The sequence below is a fragment of the Hordeum vulgare genome, chromosome 7H (genome assembly GCF_904849725.1).
Source record: "Hordeum vulgare subsp. vulgare chromosome 7H, MorexV3_pseudomolecules_assembly, whole genome shotgun sequence".
In the NCBI taxonomy this organism is placed as follows: Eukaryota; Viridiplantae; Streptophyta; class Magnoliopsida; order Poales; family Poaceae; genus Hordeum; species Hordeum vulgare.
Window position 1 is genome coordinate 271,172,775 of NC_058524.1, and position 20,829 is coordinate 271,193,603.

Here is a 20,829-nt window from a genome sequence, read left to right on the forward strand (position 1 = left end):
ATAAACCACAAACTTCATCTACATAGATTAGATGCAAGTCTGGATGTGATGTTCCATCTCCTGTAAAAGGATTAGCCAGCAGTTTCTCAAGCATACCCGAAGGAAATTCAAAGCAAATATTTTCAGTAGGTGCAGCAGGTTGAGGAGCAACTCTTTGTGCTTCCGTTCAAGGTGAAGATACCACGGACAAGCCCTTCAAAGGATTAGTATCCATAGTGACAAGTGACAATAACTTTGACCACACTATATGAATGTTTCCTTACCAAGTTCCACTTACCAAAGGCGCTTCACTCCCCAGCAACGGCGCCAGAAAAGAGTCTTGATGACCCACAAGTATAGGGGATCAATCATAGTCCTTTCGATAAGTAAGAGTGTCGAACCCAACGAGGAGCAGAAGGATCTGACAAGTGATTTTCAGCAAGGTAATATCTGCAAGTACTGAAATTATTGGTAACAAGTGTTTGTGTGGCGAGATGATTCGTAGCAAGCACCAAGTAAAAAAAGTAGCAACGGTGCAGCAAAGTGGCCCAATCCCTTTTGTAGCAAGGGACAAGCCTCGACAAAGTCTTATAGGAGGAAAAACGCTCCCGAGGACGCACGGGAATTTCTGTCATGCTAGTTTTCATCATGTTCATATGATTCGCGTTCGTTACTTTGATAGTTTGATATGTGGGTGGACCGGCGCTTGGGTACTGCCCTTACTTGGACAAGCATCCCACTTATGATTAACCACTCTCGCAAGCATCGGCAACTACGAAAGAAGAATTACGACAAAGTCTAACCATAGCATTAAACTAGTGGATCCCAATCAGCCCCTTACGAAGCAACGCATAAACTAGGGTTTAAGCTTCTGTCACTCTAGCAACCCGTCATCTACTTACTACTTCCCAATGCCTTCCTCTAGGCCCAAATAATGGTGAAGTGTTATGTAGTCGACGTTCACATAACACCACTAGAGGAAAAACAACATACAACATATCAAATTACCGAACGAATAGCAAATTCACATGACTACTATTAGCATGACTTATTGTGACACCCCGATGCCGACGCCCCAGAAGATTCCCCTTTATTTTCGTTTTCGTCGTGTGTCTATTTTTTTATTTGTCGCATCATCATCGCATCATGCGCATCATCAGCATTGCATCGGCATCTCCGTTGCCACCAGTTTTCAGACTTGCATCCGTTAGTAGTTGACGGTTCTTGTCGTTGTCCGTTCTGAGCCCGACCACACACGCACGCGCCTGCGGCAACATTTAAATCTTGTTTTCAAAAGTGTGTATAAAACTTTCTCTGATTAGGTTGAGATTTGACGTGCGGTCTGATTTTAATATAGGTAGGTCGCTGTCAAGTTTCGTCACAATCGAAGTCCGTCTGGTACCCGAACGGTCGACCGTAGCGGCACCGTCTTCGGTTATTCGTCGAACGTTTGTTAGTGTTTTTTAAATACGTTGCCGGGTCGCTCGTTTTCCATCTCGTCTCCGGATAACTACACTACATGGCTACTTAATCGTTCCCCCGTTCGGAATTATTCGAATCCGACCGCACGGTTGGATCCGGAACGAAATTCCGGTAAACCTAGCCCCCCCTTTCTATAAATAGACCTCCTCCTATTTTTTTAGACAGCCCCCTCTCCTCTCTCCTCGCAATTCGCGCCCTAACCCTAATCCCCCCGCACTCTCTCTCCTCCCACCAGCCCCAGCCGCCGCGGGCCCGCGCATTCCCATCCGTCGCTGCCGCTCGCGAGCCCCGCCTTCAACTCCTCGCCGCCGCCTCGTCAGGCCTCTCCTCGAGGACCTCGCCCGCGGCCTGTCCCCTTCGCCCCGCCGTCGGAGTGCCCGGGTGCCGCCAGACGCCGGAGCACCAGCCGGCCGGGGTGGCTCGCCGAAAGCTCACCGGTGCGTCGCCGGCCAGCAGTCGCCGCCTTCTGACCTCGCCTCGGCCTGACCTCCCTGCCTCACCGTGCTCGCCGCCCCGCTAGCCTCCCGCACCAGATCCAGGCCGCGCCGCCCCGCCTCCTCGCCTCCCGCGCCATCCCGCCAGCCCCGCCGTCTTCTTGCAGCGCCGCCCGCCTGTGACCGCCGCCGGCAGCAGCCAGGTCCCGAGCGGGAGGACGAGGGAGCGGCTCGAGCGAGCCAGCGCCCCGTCTGGGCCTCCTTCCACCTGGGCCCCGCAGCCGGCCCAGCATCGGCCTCGCGCAAGACCCAGCTCTGCCAGCGCCTCCCCTCTGATGCGGCCTCCCAACCAGCCCGAAGGCCCTCTGGTGAGACCCCCTCCCCCAAGCCTATTTCCCGCCTAGGCGCTTCTTAGTATGTTGCGCCCTCTCTGTTAGGCCCGTAGCTTTTTTTCTTTTAGGGATTTCTTTTTTCGGAATTATTTAAATTCCAGAAAAATAGACGATATTAATATGCCCGTATCTTTTTAACCGTAAGTCAGATCGTGATGAATTAGATATGGGTTTTGTGTAGAATCTCGCGTAGAATACAATTTTCCAACTTGCATATTGGTTTGACATAGTTTAGCATGCCGAATGCCTAGAAACGTGTGTTGTCTATTATGTTTGTGTCCCGTGTTTTTTTTTCGTGCGTGTCCGGATTGCTCGAATGTCGTAGATGAAATGTTCATGTTTTAGGAAGCCATTTGCCATGTATTTTAGAGTAGTCGTTGATATTTTTTCGTGTAGGATTCCGTAGCTAGTTTGTTATGCCGTGTTTAGGACTTTGTCTCGCATTTACGTGTGGCGATATTTTCATGTTGCAACCCCACATGTTTTATATGTTTTCGGGATCGAAAAATCCATAGAATTAAACGGTGCATTTAGTTTTAGCTTTTGAGCAAGTTAGTTTGCGATATATTTTGCCATGTTGCCCTTTTGTTTATTTTGAGAGATTTTATCAGTGCTTCATTTGAAGGAGTTGTCAACTAGAGAGTTGCCCTTTGATGTTTAGTCTAGCCCCTGGTAATTTTGGTTGCAATAGAAATCCATGTTTAGGTGTGGTTTGCTTGTTCTTTAGTTGCTAGGAAATAGTGTTGTTTGAGAGATGCTGAAATATTTCTAAGTCTGCGATCTGTTATATTTTGTTGCTGTCTTTGCATGAGTTTATCTTGTGATATGTAGCTCTTTTGAGGTTGGTGCAATGGAGTTAGTTGTAGACTTTAGGATTCTCTAGCATGCTGTGGATTTTCATGCCATTTGGAGTCCTGTAGCTTAAGGTTTTTCTGCTGTCAATATGCCTTCAGATCTAAAGCTGTAGCTTCATAAACTGTTATTTTCACTAAGTCTGAAATAGTGTGCGTGATGCAATTTTGTGACTTCTTTTCCTAGTGATCCATACTTCCATGCTAGTTGTTGTTAGTTGTATGTTGTTTTGCTCCTTGCCCTCTATCGTCTCATGCCTTGGTTGAGCATATTGGGATTGTGAAGCTCATAGTTGTGGGATGTAGAAAATGCTATGTGGCTGATTTTGGCAGATTGTAGTGATTTCTTGTTTAGCTCGTAGTTGTTGAACTGTTGCTCCGTTTTGATCGTGTCCTATATGGAACTTGCTTGGAATCTCGTGTAGTTTCATATTTTCTTGTTGGTTGTGTGTTTTAAGATGCTCGTGACTGTCGTTGCACACATATTGCATTCATGCCATCATATCTTGTGGTGTCCGTATCTTTTGTTCCATAGCTTCGTTCGAGGTGTTCTCTATGTTTAAATTTCTTGTAACGACGCGTAGATTCACGTGAACCTATTTGTTTTGCTGTTTAACAACTATTTAAAAGTGTTAGTCAGATCTGGAGAGAATTGTAAATTAACATGTGAGGTCATTTCAGGGATGCTATATGTCATTTCCGACCTCATTTAAAATGCCTAGATAGGTAGATTAATTGCGCTTCACCTATTTCCATGTTTAACCACATTTAATATTGTCGTGTACCTAATTGAGATAGAAATAAATAATTGAATGTGGAGTTTCGTCAATATGCAATTCGTTGCATATTGAACTTCACTCAGTGTTTGTTTGTGTGATTTATCATGCCCTGACTTGCATGTATTTAGCTTCTCATGCATCATATGTGTTGTGCATCGTGTGGTGAATATCGTGTGTTGATTCTTGTTTCCAGTTTGCTTCGTCTCGATAGAGTTCCGCAAGCGTCTCGGATTGTGAGGACCCGTTCGACTACATCGGTTCGTCTGCTTCACGGAGTCATTCTTCTTCCAAGCGGGATCTTAGGGAAGATGACCATTTCCCCAGATACCATTACTATCATTGCCATGCTAGTATTACCATTTCTATCGATTATGTCTCGTTGCCTTCCACATGTTAAATATCAGCCTCTCAACAATGCCATGCAACCTTTATCCTATTCACAACCCAGCAAACCACTGATTGGCTATGTTACTGCTTGCTTAACCATTTGTTAGCTTTGCTAGTTGCAGGTGCAGTTTCTTCCATGGGATTACATGGGTTCCTTGTTATACCACCATATTAATGCAATTTAATTTAATGCACCTATATACTTGGTAAAGGTGGAAGGCTCGGCCTTTCTAGCATGGTGTCTTGTTCCACCTTTGCCCCCTCAGTTTCGGCTACCGGTGTTATGTTCCATAATTGAGCGCTCCTAACACGATCGGGGTTGTTATGGGGACCCCCTTGATAATTCGTTTTAGATTCAAGCTGGTCTAGCAAGGCCCAACATTGGTACTACATTTTCCCAACATAATAATTTTGTTAATACTGAAAGCATAGGGTGTCATGAACCCAAGGAGTAATTTTACATAATACCAGGAGGGCCGGTGCTAATGGTGCTGGTCCAAAATAGAGCACTGTGCGGGGCCAACCCAGGGCAACTTGGGTGATTTCTATCAGGCCACTATACGCGTAGCTTATCCGTTGTGTCCTGAGAACGAGATACGCGGCTCCTATCGGGATCGTCGACACGCGGGGCAGCCTTGCTGGATTAGTTTTACCTTTGACAAGATATCTTGTGCATCGGGATTCCGGTGAAGCTTTGGGTAATCTCAGAGTTGAGGTTTTCCACTAAGGAGTCCGACGAGATCGCGAGTTTCGTGATCGAGGATTTCTATGCGGCTTGTGGTAATTTGTGATGGACTAGTTGGAGCACCCCTGCAGGGTTAAATCTTTTCGGAAAGCCATGCCCGCGGTTATGTGGCAACGTGGAAACTTTGATTAACATTGGTTCTAGATAACTTGAAGTTAACTTAATTAAAACTTGCCAACTGAGTGCGTAACCGTGACTGTCTCTTTCGTGAGTTCCTGCTCCGATCGAGCACACGGTGGGGTTATGTCTGACGTAAGTAGGTGTTCAGGATCATTCATTTGATCATCAGTAGTTCACGTCCACTATGCGTAGATCATCCCCCTCTTTATCCTTGTACTCGTAAGTTTAGCCACCTCATATATGCTTAGGCGCTGCTGCAACCTCACCACTTAAACCATGCCTCACCCATTAAGCTTTGCTAGTCTTGATACCTTTGGAAATGAGATTGTTGAGTCCCCTATGGCTCACAGATTACTACAACACCAGTTGCTGGTACAGGTAAAGGTTATTTCACGCGAGCGCTTTGATTGTTCATTGGGAGTTGCTTCTTCTTCTTCATCGTCATCGATCTAGGATGGGTTCCAGGCCGGCAGCCTGGGATAGCAAGGATGGACGTCGTTCTTCTTTTCTCGTTTGTTTTTGTCCGTAGTCGGACCCTGCTCTTATTCATGATGATTATGTATGGTACTGATGTGACTCTGATGTAGCTTGTGGCGAGTGTAAGCCAATTCTATTTATATCTCATCTTTTCAGTACATGTACTTGTAATGATATCCATTCTTGTGAAACGACGAGATGCGCATCTATCCCTGATGAGGCCCTCGTGCCAAATTGAGGATAGGATCGCATCTTGGGCATGACACTTATCCCATGTCCTCGGGAACAAAAGTAACTACTCACAAAGCATAATCATATTCATGACCAGAAAAGCCATGAATAGCATCAAGGATTTGAACATAAACTCTTCCACCAAATAATCCAACTAGCATCAACTACAAAGAGTAATCAACACTACTAGCAACCTTACAAGTACCAATCAGAGTCGCGAGACGGAGATTAGTTACAAGTGATGAACTAGGGTTTGGAGATGAGATGGTGCTGATGAAGATGTTGATGGTGACGAGTCCCCTCTCTGGTCATGACGATGGCGATGATTTCCCCCTCCGGGAAGGAAATTTCCCCGGCAGGATCGTCCTGCCGGAGCTCTAGATTGGTTCTGCTCAAGTTCCGCCTCGTGGCGGCGGCAAATCCACGAAAAATCTCCTCCCTGATTTTTTTCTGGACGAAACCCTTCATATAGCAGAAAAGGGGGCCAGTGGGCCAGCAGGCTGCCCACAAGCCCTCATGGCGCGGCCAGGGCGTGGCCGTGCCGTGCAGGCTTGTCGCCACCTGCTGGCGCCCCTCTGGCGCTTCTTCGGCCCAGTATTTTTTATAAATCCGGAAAAAAATCATCGTTGATTTTTACGGCGTTTGGAGTTGCGTAGAATAGGTATCTCAAGATTGCTCCACTTTCAGGCCAGAATTCCAGCTGCCGGCATTCTCCCTCTTCATGTAAACCTTGCAAAATAAGAGAGAAAAGGCATAAGAATTGTACCGTGAAGTGAAATAACAGCCCAAGAAGCGATAAATATCAACATGAAAACATGATGCAAAATGGACGTATCATGGCGCACAGGGGAGCACAAAGAGTGGCTAGGGTCGAAACCACGGTCTCAGGACGTGGTTTTGGACCTCCGAGCTCACTTCAAGATAGAGGGAAGTGAGGAGTGGCATGCGTTGCACCGGCTCTCAGCGTGGGAAAGGAGGGGCCCTGGGGGCTGCCTGATGCAGAGGAGTTGTCGGGGGAGAGTAGAGACACCGCGGGGAGGCTGGAACAGGCTGAGGGAGTCGCCCCCACCTTGGTTGCACTCTGTACCGCGCCTAGAGCACAGCTTTGGCATGCCATGGCATGCTGGCGCGCTCTGGGCGCTTTGGACGCGTCTGGCGTGTCCTGGGCCCTTGCTTGGAGATGCCTAGCTGTTGGAATCCCGTGGGAGCATCGGCTAGTCAAGGGAGGGGAGGAAACCAGATGTTGTCGGCCTTAGGCTGAAGCTTACATTGGGGTTTTTTGATTTTCTACTTAGAACCGGAGAAGAGCCACTCGACTGGAGTTGGGCATTGATGTTGGCCACCTAATCTAGGAGTTTGAGAGAAAGTGAGTGGGTGTAGCTGGCGTTAAGAGGTGTTTTGCCAAAATTTCAGAAGGTTCTTGACAGTGGTTTGGGGTGGTTGCACCCCACCACTGGCTATGCAACTTAAGAGTACTAGGTTTGGTGCAAAAACATGAGGCTACACCAAGTTTGCGCTCCATTGGACAAGTTTAGCTATGTAAACTTGCAATCACTCCTAAATGGCCAAATATGTTCCTTCCAAAGGGAGTGTGGGCAAATCAAGTCCCACAAATCCCATTTTGGCATGGAGTCCTCATTTGAGGTATTAGGCACTCCTGCAAAGTTGCAACTCCATTGGATAAACTTTGCTATGTACAGTTGCGCTAACATCATACTGGACACAAAGGGTTTTGGAATTATTTGGTGACCCTACTCACCTTGGATCAAGATGAAACTTTATATGGGCACCAAATGTGGCTTAGGGAGGTCACTGGAATATCCTAGGAATTTATTGAGAATATTTTCTTTGGAAATATTTCAAACGGTCTAAACAGACAAAATAGGTATTCAGGGTTTTACTCAATAATTTATAATATAAGTAGGGGTTGAAAATCTTATGTATGGAAAATATATGTCCTGTGAGTATCTCCAAATTTTCTCAGATTTTTCTAAGGCAGAAACGTATTTTTCTATATAGGAATATCATTTCTGGCCTGAAAAATGGACATGCAAATAAAATTGGAAAATAATTTATAAAATAATTATTTTATGGTTTTCGTGAACTAAAATAGTTTTAGCACTCCTTGCTATCAAGGACTTGTAGTGCAACCCAAAGCAAGGTTTTGAAATAACCAGGAATAAGAGAAAGGATTTTGAGAATATTTAAGTTATGAAAAGCATGGTTTTGATAACACACAATCAAGCATGCAAGCATACAATGACAACCATGGCACTCACATCATTGATTTTGGAAAAGTTATAATAAACTCAGATTTTTTTAATTACGGTAAAAGTGCAGTGAAAACAGGGTGTGACATATGCGAGGGTCTCAACAAGCATGACATTTTCAATGGTAAGTTTCGAAGAAATTACCACCTTACCGAGACCCAATACCTTTGAAATCGCATCATCACCAAAGGAGACTTGGGTAGCAATGGATGGGTCAGGATGAACGTCCACCACCAAGGCCTTGCTTCCAGTCATATGATTTGTTGCTCCACTATCAATCAACCATGACACCCCACCGGAAGCAAACTCCTGCATAAGATCAATGCTTGGATTTAGGTAGCCATTCTTTAATGGGTCCTCTCATGTTAGTAACAAGGGTCTTAGGAACTCAAATAGAACATTCAATGTACTCATCATAAGAACCAACAAACTTAGCAAAAATATTCCCATCACTGGCACGACACAAAACATAAGAGGGGTTAAAGTCGTCGACTGTGTTGGGTAGAGGGGTATTGCCCTTCATGGCATTACCACCCTTCACTTGGTCCTTTTTCTTCTCATGAGTACCCTCCCCAGATTTACCAAAGGTTTCCATAAGCTCGGGAGGTTGCTTGATCTTCTTCTTATTGTTCTTCTTGGACTTCTGTGCAAACCCAACTCCTTCCTTTACAACCACTTCCTTTTGAATCCTCAAAAGGCCATTAAGATTCTTTTCACCTTGGATGCATGTCATAAGGCCTCTCTGAAACTTCTCTTTTAATTTGGAGTTCTCCTCCACAATATGTGCATGCTCACAACACGGGTTAGCATGGACATTATCAATTAAAACAAATGGAGAGCAAGTGGCTATTTCCTTGATGAGTTTTATTTGGAGTTGAGCATGAGACACTTTTTAAGAGACATGAGCACTCTTCAAGTCCTTGTTAGCCTTGTCAAGTGTCGCAATCTCTTTCTTGAGTCTAACATGATCAAGCCCAAGTGCACTCTTTTCGGATTGAAGCACACGGTTAAGAACAAGAGCATGATTAAGATCTTTCTTTAACTTGGCAAGGTCATCGTTAGGTGAATCCTCAAGAATCAAACGAAGTCCTTGCTCATTTTCAAGAGCAATAGAAAGCTCTGCAATCTCATCGGCATAGTCATGACTATGACCTTGTAATATAGAGATACTTCCTTCATGAGATTCAGTGAGGTCATTAGCCTCTCCGAGTTGTTCCAAGAGAGGATCAAAATGCTTCTTGGATTTACCCTTGTGTTTTCTCATGAATTTTCCAAATGAGTTTTCCTCCTCCTCTACCTCTTCCTTTTCATCTCCGCTATCCATGGTAGTGGAAATGGTAGCTTTGATGTTGGTAGTTTGAGCATTAGAGGTTACCTTGTTGGATGCCTTGGCCATGAGGCACTTGGCAATGCGGTTCTCATTGGGGGCCTTGAAGAGAGACACCTTGCTTGGAGAAGAGGATGCAATGGCCACCGTGGCCATTCCCATTGCTTCACCACTTGTCTCATTGTCATCATCGTTATTGGGGAGGTACTCTTCTTGAGCCACCAACACCTTCTAGGGCACCTTCTTGGGGAAGTTGTTCTTGTTTGGGAAGTACTTGATCGTGTCTTTGCGAATGAGCTTTCCACCATTGTCCTCCCTCTGCTCATAGGGTCAATTTGCCACAAAGTGACTTACATTGCCACAATTGTAGCAAGTTCTCACACGTTTCTTTCCCTTGGACCCATTTGAGTTGTTCTTGGAGAAGTTGGGCCTTGAGTTTTTCTTGATGCCCCAAAACTGCCTTGATGAGCCATGTGCTCATGGTAAGCATACTTGGTGTCTTCAAGACAAGTTTCTTGTTTGTCTTCATCATCTTCCTCCAAAGCAGCCTTGGCCTTCAAGGCAAGGTTGGGGGAGTCTTTTCTTGACCGTTGAACTCAGGCTAGAGCATTGTCAGCGGTCTTGTTTAAAATGTTCATGGCAATAAACTCATCCAACATATCACTTGAGGACAAGGAATGAAAGTCCGACCTTTGATGAATGACTGAGGACATGGACTTGCTGAAAGGCATGATGAGCTTAAGAAACTTACACTTAATCCAAGTGTCGTCCACATCTTTTCTTCCATGATCCTGAAGAGCTACAATAAGAGTTGTAACTCTTAGATATAGTTCACGAGGGTCCTCATCCTCAATCATAGCAAATTCCTCGTCCTCATCAAGAACCACTTCATAGTTGGACCGTTCAATGCTAGAGCTTCCCTTGTACATGGAGATGATGTGCTCCCAACAATATTTTGCATGAGTGAAGGGACGCAAGTGAGGAAGGTCTTCTACAGGTACAACTGCTTGAAGAATGAACAAGGCGGAGTGATTGAGCTGATTGTCAGCCTCTTCTCTTGGCGTGAGGTTTCTTGGATCATGCGGGTAGTACCCCTGCTCAATGATTCTGCAAAGGTGTGTTGAGTTGTGGTTCAAATGAGACTTCATATGAAAAACCTAGTTAGCAAAATAATTCTTAACAAGCTTTGGTGGAGGACCTGGATTAATAATATGCGGTGGGTGGACCGGTCCTCCATAGACCATGGGAGGAGGAACTGAGACAAAGGCATTTGCCCCACTTGTTCCTTGAGGCGTTTTATCCTTTTCACTACTAGCATTTTCCTTTTTGGAATCGCCCCCCGTATCCAAAGTTGGGGGATTAGCCACCAACAATGGGTCGGTAGGCGATTTGTAAACATCAAAGAAATCCTTAAGCATGTTCTTGACTTCGGTAGCCACTCCGAATTTAAATGTGGACCTGACCTCATTTAATTCCTCTCGGGTGACCAAGTTTGCAACAGCTCCCTTGGGCACCTCCCCAACCCGGTCTTTGTAGTCAACCATACTCTTTGGGTGGTGAAACCCTTAATAAAGAGACGAGGCTCTAATACCAATTGAAAGGATCGATATTGTTAACTAGAGGGGGTGAATAGGCAACTACCAAATTTAAAACTTTTCTTTAAACAAACTAGGTTTAGCAACAAATAGGTTGTATAGATATGCAACAAAGTGAACAACCTATATGATGCTAACAACAACAATAATAAGCAAGAAGTAAATACAAGTAAAGGTAAGATATAACCACAAGTGGAACCAATGAAGACGAGGACGTGTTTCCGAAGTTCCTTCCCTTTGAGGGGAAGTACGTCTCCATTGGAGCGGTGTGGAGGCACAATGCTCCCCAAGATGCCAGTAAGGCCACCGTATTCTCCTCATGCCCTCACACAATGCGAGGTGCCGTGATTCCACTAAGTGGTGCCCTTGAAGGCGGTGATCGAACCTTTACAAACAAGGTTGGGGCAATCCCCACAACTTAATTGGAGGATCCCAACGAGACCACGAGGCTTCACCACAATGGAATATGGTTTTGAGGTGACCTCAACCGTCTAGGGTGCTCAAACACCCAAGAGTAACAAGATCCATAGGGGATTAGTGGGGGGATCAAATTTCTCTTGGTGGAAGTGAAGATCAAGGCCCTCTCAACCAAACCCTAGAATATCAACAAGTTTTGTTGGCCAGGGAGAGAGATCGGGCTAAAATGGAGCTTGGAGCAACAATGGAGCTTAGGGGGCAAAAGGTAGGGTTCTCACGGAATAAGAACCCCATTATATAGCGGGGGAGGGAATCTGCCCGTTAGCCACGCCCTGTGCATGAGCCAGAGCCATACTACCGCTCCTGGGAGGTGTAGTATCAATCATAAGCGGTAGTACTGCTCAAGGGACCGGTACTACCGCTCAGGCAAATGGAGGCCAGGCCAAAACCAAGGTAGAGCACCTAGTACCGCCCTGAGCGATAGTACCGTTGTGCGGGCGGTACTACCGCCTAGTACTACCGCCAAGTACTACCGCATAACTCGTCCACAAAAGTGTTCACAATTATGGAGAGTGGTACACGCGAGAGGCACCAACACAACACTACGTCTCAAAGCGGTACTACCGCCGGTCGGGCGGTACTACCGGTGATAAGTGATATATCTCCATCGTATCTACTTTCCCAAACTCTTTTGCCCTTGTTTTGGACTCTAATTTGCATGATTTGAATGGAACTAACCCGGACTAACGCTGTTTTCAGCAGAATTGCCATGGTGTTGTTTTTGCGCAGAAATAGAAGTTCTCGGAATGACCTGGAAATTTACGAGGATTTTTTGTGGAATATATAAAAAATATTGGCGCAAGAATTACCTAGAGGGATGGAGCCAGGAGCCCACAAGCCCAGGAGGCGCCCCCTGGCCGGGCCTAGCAGGCTTGTGAGCCCCTCGTGGCTCCTCCGCCTCCAATTCCAACTCTATATATTCTCTCTCGCGCGGAAAAAATCAGAGAGAAGAGTTCATCATGCTTTACAATATGGAGCCGCTACCACCACATTTTCTTCCTCTGGAGGGTAGATCTGGAGTCCGCTCTGGGCTCCGGAGAGGGGGAATCGACGCCTTCGTCATCACCAACCATCCTTCATCACCATTTCCATGATGCTCTTCATCATTCGTGAGTAATCTCATCGTAGGCTTGCTGGATGGTGATGGGTTGGATGAGATCTATCATGTAATCGAGTTAGTTTTGATGGGGTTTGATCCTAGTATCCACTATGTTCTGAGATTGCTGTTGCTACAACTTTGCTATGCTTAATGCTTGTCACTAGGTCCCGAGTGCCATGATTTCAAATCTGAACCTATTATGTTTTCATCGATATATGTGTGTTCTTGATCCTATCTTGCAAGTTGTAGTCACCTACTATGTGTTATGACCCGGCAACCCCAGAGTGACAATAGCCGGAACCACTCCCGGAGATGACCATAGTATGAGGAGTTCATGTATTCACTAAGTGCTAATGCTTTGTTCCGGTTCTCTATTAAAATGAGACCTTAATATCCCTTAGTTTCCATTAGGACCCCGCTGCCACGGGAGGGATGGACAATAGATGTCATGCAAGTTCTTTTCCGTAAGCACGTATGACTATATACGGAATACATGCCTACATTACATTGACGAATTGGAGCTAGTTACATATCACCCCATGTTATAACTGTTACATGATGAATGTCACCCGACATAATTATCCATCACCGATCTAATGCCTACGAGCATTTCCTACTAGTCCTTGCTACGTTACTTTACAGCTACTCATGTGACTACTGCTACTGTTACCGCTACTGTTGTCAATACTGCTATTGTTACCGCTGCTACTGTTGCTATCACACTACTTTGCTACTGAAACTTTGTTGCAGATACTAAGTCTTTCAGGTGTGGTTGAATTGACAACTCAACTGCTAATACTCGAGAATATTCTTTTGCTTCCCCTTTTGTCGAATCAACAAATTTGGGTTGAATACTCTACCCTCGAAAACTGTTGCGATCCCCTATACTTGTGGGTTATCTAGACTATTTTATGGCGCCGTTGCCGGGGAGGCCTAGCTCTATTCTCTGAGTCACTTGGGATATACGTCTGTTGAACACTATGAGGAATCCGAGAGACCCAAAAACAAAATTCTTGCCCTCAACTACGAGGACGGGTAAGGAGCTGCCATCTAGCTCTGCACTTGATTCACCTTCAGTTATGAGTAAGTTTGCAACACCACCGCCTACTAGAAATTTGGATGTGTCGCCTGTGCTTGATGATGCTACTTCTGCTATCCATGATGCTTTGCTTGATACTGCTTTGCCACTAGATGCATTTCTTGATGCACAAATTGCTAGAGTTGTTGCGGAATGTGATGATACTTCTGAAACTGCTGAAATTATTGAAGTAGAACCTGTTGTTTCACCTGTTAGAACTAGCTCTCCTAGATATGAATTGCCTGATATACCTGAGGGTTATGTTATGGAGGGAGAGGTAGCTGAGGACTTTCTTGCTTGTAAGGATAGCTATGATCTTGAGAATTTATTGCACAAGTGGAAAGAAAAAATCCCTGAATGCTAGAATGAAATACGATCCTATGTTTGCTACTTCACCCATCTTTGTGACTGATAAGGAATATGAATTCTCTATTGATCCTGAGTTAATCACTTTGGTCGAATCTGATCCTTTTCATGGTTATGAGTCTGAAACGGTTGTAGCACATCTTACCAAGCTGAATGATATAGCCACCCTATTCACGAGTGAGGAAAATATCCGCCACTACTATATCCTTAAGTTGTTTCCTTTCTCGCTAAAGGGTGATGCTAAGACTTAGTTTACTTCTCTTGATCCTGGTTGTGTGTGTAGTCCCCAAGATATGATCTACTATTTCTCTGAGAAATATTTTCCTGCCCATAAGAAACAAGCTGCCTTGCAGGATATATATAACTTTGTGCAAGTTGAAGAAGAGAGTCTCCCACAAGCTTGGGGGAGGATTGTCCAGTTAATGAATGCTTTGCCTGATCACCCTCTTGAGAAGAATGAAATACTTGATATCTTTTACAATGGACTAACTAATGCTTCTAGGGACCACCTAGATAGTTGTGATGGTTGTGTTTTCATGGAAATAATTGTGGAACAAGTTGAAATTCTATTGAATACAATCTTGAGCAATGATAATGCTTGGACTATTCCCGAACCACCTCCGAAGCCAACTCCGAAGAAAAGAGGTATTCTATTCCTCAGTCCTGAAGATATGCAAGAAGCCGAGAAATCTATGCAAGAGAAAGGCATTAAATCTGAAGATGTTAAGAATCTACCACCTATCAAAGAAATACATGGTCTTGATAACCCGACACAGATAGTAGAGGTGAATTCTCTTCGTAGATTCAATGAGAGTGATATTCCTTTTGATAAACCTGCTAGCTTATGCCTAGATGAATTTGATAACTTTGTTGCCAAACAACAAAGTTTCAATGATTATGTTAGCAGACAATTGGAACAGAATGCTCGTATGCTTAGTCATTTAAGTGCTTGTGTGGATAGAAATGTCAATGATCTTAAGATTTTGAGTAAACATGCCTCTACGGTCACTACTCAAGTAGAACAGGTACTTAAGGCTCAAAATGACTTGCTCAATGAGTTGAATGACAATTCTGTTAGAGTCGTCACTAGAGGTGGTATAATGACTCAGGAACCTTTGTATCCTGAGGGCCATCCTATGAGAATTGAACAAGATTCAGAAGGAGTTAGCACTAAGGCACCTAGTCATCCTAGTAATAGTAAGAAAAAGAAAGATGATAGGAACTTGCATGCTAGCAAACCTGATGTTGTTACACCTGAAAATCCAAATGATATCTCTATTTCTGATGCCGAAACACAATCTCGTGATGAACATGAGCCTAGTGAAAATATCGATAGTGGTGTTCATGATGATGCTCAACCTAGTAATGATAAGGATGTGGAGATTGAACCTGTTGTTGATCTTGATAACCCACAACCTAAGAATAGGAGATATGATAAGAACGACTTCATTGCTAGGAAGCGTGGTAAAGAAAGAGAACCATGGGTTCAGAAACCCATGCCCTTTCCTCCCAAACCATCCAAGAAAAAGGATGATGAGGATTTTGAGCGCTTTGTTGAAATGATTAGACCTGTCTTTCTGCAAATGTGTTTGACAGATATGCTCAAAATGTCTCCTTATGATAAGTACATGAAAGATATTGTGACCAATAAAAGGAAGATACCTGAGGTTGAGATTTCCACCATGCTTGCCAACTACACCTTCAAGGGTGGAACTCCTAAGAAACTAGGTGATCCTGGAGTGCCCACTATACCTTGCTCCATTAAAGGAAATTATGTTAGAAGCGCTTTATGCGATCTTGGAGCTGGTGTTAGTGTTATGCCTCTCTCTCTTTATCGTAGATTTGAATTGGATAAGTTGACACCCACTGAAATATCCTTGCAAATGGCCGACAAATCAACTCTTTCCCTATCGACATTTGTGAGGATGTGCCTGTTGTGGTTGCTAATGTTACTATCTTAACAGACTTTGTTATTCCGGATATTCCCGAGGATGATGCCATGGCGGTCATCCTTGGAAGACCCTTTTTAAACACTGCAGGGGCTGTTATCGATTGCAACAAAGGCAATGTCACTTTCCATGTTAATGGTAATGAGCATATGGTGCACTTTCTGAAGAAATAATATCGAGTACATTGCATCAATGTTATTGAAAAAACATCGTTGATTCTTATTGGGAGCTTTGAATGACCTATACCTACTGTCAAGATGAAGTATGATTTACTTGTTGGGGATATGCACATCCCCGTTGAGGTAACCTAGTGATTATTCGAAAATTCTCCGATTTTGTGCGATTCGAAAAAAGTTTGTCAAGGAGACTTGATCAACCTCATTGACAGATTTCTTTTGATGACCATGAGATGGATGGATCTAGGAGTCACAACCTACTGTTCCGAACTTTTACTTTCTCTTGCTTAGAAGAAAAATGATAAATTTAGCTTTATTTCCCTATTTTCTGCTTTCTCCGTCCCTTAGAAAAGTGTCCCGAAAATAAAAGTACTCCAAATGCCCTGAAATTCAAGTATGATTTTTTCTGGAATATTTGAAAATTTCTGAGATAGAAAGCTAGTCAGGGGGATGCACCAGTGGGCCAAAAGCCCAGGAGGCGCGGGCACCCCCCTGGCCGCGCCTCGCAGGCTTGTGGGTCCCACGTGGCCCCCCTCCACTTATTCCAACTCCCATCTCCTTCTTCCACCTCGAGAAAAATTCATTCCACAGCTCAAACCCGTGTTCTTGCTCTTCTTGCTGCATTTTTGATCTCCTTGTGCAAAGCCCCATTCACAGCTGTATGGTGGTGCGTAGATGCAGCAGCAGCGCGCAGAAACGGTAGCGTGCAGCAGCAGAAACGCGTAGCGGCACGTCACCGCCGCGGTTTTGTGGCAGCGCGGCCCGGGGCCTCGTCCTCTAGTGGCTGTAGGTAGCCACGGGAATGGGTTCCCCAGGTTCCCGCAACCCCCGCCCAGGGACCCTCGCCGCCATCATTGCCTCACCGCTCGCCGTAGTCGTCGCCTTCTTGTGTGTAGTTTCGGCCTGTAGGTAGGAGAAGACCCGAGGGTTAGCTCATCTGGGGCCGAACCTCCATTTATTTTAAGTTTCGAGCTATAGCATAGTGGTGCAAGCGTCGTGCTGAACCAGGGAGGTCGTGGGATCGAATACCCCTCGCCCCCTTTTATTATTTTTGTTATGTGTGTAGTATAGCAGAGACTGGTTTCAGTACAGGAGGTTTCCGACCCCTTTGTAACCAGAGCCAGCGCTGTAGCGAAGTTGTGTAGGTGAGTAGGTGTGTTAGCAGGGTGCAGGTGTTCGAATACCATGTACCTATTTTTGTAAGGTATTTCGAGTGTGTGTGTTGTATGTGAGTGTGTGGCTGACAGTGGGCCACAGGGCCCACATGTCATCCAGTGAGGGGGCCTTGGCCACTGCCACGTGGGTCCCCCTCTATATCATATATTCCCTGGTATTTTTTGTTGGTTGTGTAATTCTTGTGTAAAATAGGAATATATTACATTTCTGGAAATTTCCAGATATGGACTTGCCAAATTGGGCAGACCCAAGAACAACCTTGTTCTGAATATGTTGTAGTTAGATCTGTGATAGTTCTTCTTTCATTGTTTGTGGTGTTTTTATGAATGCAACATGGGCAGTATGATATATGGATTTGGGGTAGAAAATCTCAAAGCATCCAATGTTGTTACTGGTTTTTGGTTTTGTGAATTTATGTAGAAAGTTCCCTTGTGGTGAGGTGGAAATAGTTTTATCGGTGTAGGGTGGTTCATGTGCATGGTTAGAAGTAGTGCATGCTTGCATCATTATGTCTGTGGCATCATCTTCTGCTGGTATTTATTTCCTGCTTGTTTTCTTTTGGGTAGAAACTGGGACCAGAAACGAGTTCGAAGAGTCCAGTGAGTTCGTGCAGGAAGATCGGGATCAGTTCCACTCTGAAGAAATCACAAGCAAGATGATCGTGACCTTGACACCGTTTCTAGCTTTGTTATGCTTAGTGCTACGTTTCTTTCATTACATCTCCGCTTCCTACCACATGATATATAGGCCATCAAACATTGCCATGAAACCTCAAACACCTCCCCTCCTAGCACATATTGTTTGTCTAAGTTAGGCTTGATCAACCACTAATTGTTAGCGTTGCTAGTTGCACGTCCGAGCTGGTCCATGTGATAACATGGGCAATTTGATATCATCATATTTAATTTCTATTTAATTATTGCACCTATATACTTGATAAATAACAGAAGGCCTAGCCTTTTGCCGGGTGATTTGTTTCGTTGTTGCCGCCTTAGTTTCGGCTACAGGTGTTTTATTCCATAACCGAGCGCTCCTAACACGTTCGGGGTTGTTATGGGACCCCCTCAATAAATCGTATAGTGTTAAGACTTGTCTGGCAGGACCCAACTTTGGTTTTAATTTGCTAATGACTTAATAATAAAAAGCATAGGGAATAGCTACCCCGAGGAATCTAATCAACCCCCCACGCCAGTGCTCCTCATGAGTGTTGGTCCAAACTAGATTCGTGTGTGTGGCCAACCCGGGACAACTCAGAAGATGTCTATCAGGCCACCGTACGCCGAGCTTATCCGGCATGTCGTGAGACTGAGATACGCGGCTCTTATCAGGGTCGTCGACACGTCGGTCGGCCTTGCTGGACTTGTCTTACCTTAGTGATATATCTTGCGCATTGGGATTCCGGTGAGACTTTGGGTCTCCTCAGAGTTGAGGTTGTCCTCTAAGGAATCCGACGAGATCACGAGTTTCATGGTAAAGGATTACTATGCTGCCTATGGTAATTAGTAATGGACTAGTTGGAGCACCCCTGCAGGGTTTAATCTTTCGGAAAGCCGTGCCCGCGGTTATGTGGAAAACATGGATATTTTATTAACATCCAGTTCTAGACAACTTAAAGTAATTCAAATAAAAACTTGCCAACTGAGTGCGTAACCATGGTTGTTTCTTTCAGAATTCCTTCTGTGATCGAGAACATGGTGGGGTTATGAATGACGTAAGTAGGTGTTCATAATCACTTATTGATCATTCTAGTCTTCGACCGTCTTACGTAGACCACCACATGTTAATTCTGTTCTTCCTAAGATAGCCACCATATAAGCTTAAATGCTGGAAATTCAAACACTCAACCCTACCTCACCTATTTGACTTAGTTAGACTCGATACCAAGGTCATGCGATTGTTGAGTCCTCATGGCTCATAGTTTACTACAAACACCCACAGGTACGGGTACCCTAGATGCACGAGTTTCCGAGGATAACCAACTGAGGTGGGAGTTCGACGAAGATAGTGGTAGGCTGCATGTGACTTATCCCAAGGACTAGAGGCGCATGGTCGTGATCATGGGACTAGCAAGATGGGATAACATATTTTGCCATTTATCTTGTCCATAGTCGGAGCATGTCTTATGTATGAATAATGATTGCTTGTGCGGATTGTAATTTAGCATGTGGCGAGTGTAGGCCGAATCTTATACTCATATCTCTATTTATGTAATGGCATTGTTACCCTTATTGCGAGATGCTTAGATGCAACCCTTTCCCCTTTTGAGGCCTCACCAAGAAATAAGGAAAGTGTCGCATCTTGGTCGTTACAAGTTTCCCCGTGGTGACCCCGCAGTCTGCCCGTTTGGGACCAACACCATCTACATTGTGCCCCCGTATTATGTTGAATTAATCCATGGGTAGCGCTAACTCCCTATGCGTTAATAACGATGTTCAGTATTATTATGTTGGGCAAATGTAGTACCAATGTTGGGCCTTTCCTGACGAGTTTTATCCCAAAACTAAAAGACAAGGGGGTCCTCATAACAACTCCAAGCATGTTAGGAGCGCTCATTTATGGAACAGAACAACGATAGCAGAAACTAAGGCGGCAAAGATGGAACAGAACACCGGACTAGAAGGCTAGGCCTTCCACCTTTTACCAAGTATATAGGTGCATTAATTAAATAGCAATAATAAGGTGATATAACAAGGAACCATGTTTTCAGATGGAAGCAACAACACCTGCAACTAGCACCGCTATCAAAAGGGTGAGGAAGCGATACCATAGCCAAACAGTGCTTTGCTCGGTTGTGGAAAAGTTAGAGGCTTTTCATGGCAATGTTGGCACGCTTATTAAACATGTGGTAGGCATTGAGACATAGCAAAATAAACGAGATAACTAGCATGGCATTGATAGTAATGGTATCTAGGGAAATGGTGAGCTTTCCCGTGATCCCACTTGGAAGAAAAACGAATCCGTGAAGCAGACGAGCAAACATAGTCGAACGGATCCTCACACTCCAAAACGGTTCAAAACTCTATCGAGAAGAAACAATCCGGAACAACAATCAACACATGATATTCACCACAACATATCCATGACATGATGCACAATCAAATATGATGCATGTCCATTTCAATTAGGAAGGCATGGCAAGCGCAACAATTAATACTACACATTAAATGAAGCTCAATATGCAAGTCATTGCATATTGACGAAACTCTTTATTTTATTTATTTAGTTCACTCCCGTTTAGGTACTCATCAATACTAAATGTTGAAAAACATGGAGGAGGTGAAGCATAAATAAACTACACTATCTAGGCATTTTAAATGAGGTCGGAAATAACATATAGCATTTACAAAACAACCCCATATGTTAATTTTGAAATCTGCCTAGATATGTACTACACACATTTACTATTTATTAAATAGAAAAATAAAGTGGAGCATGTGAT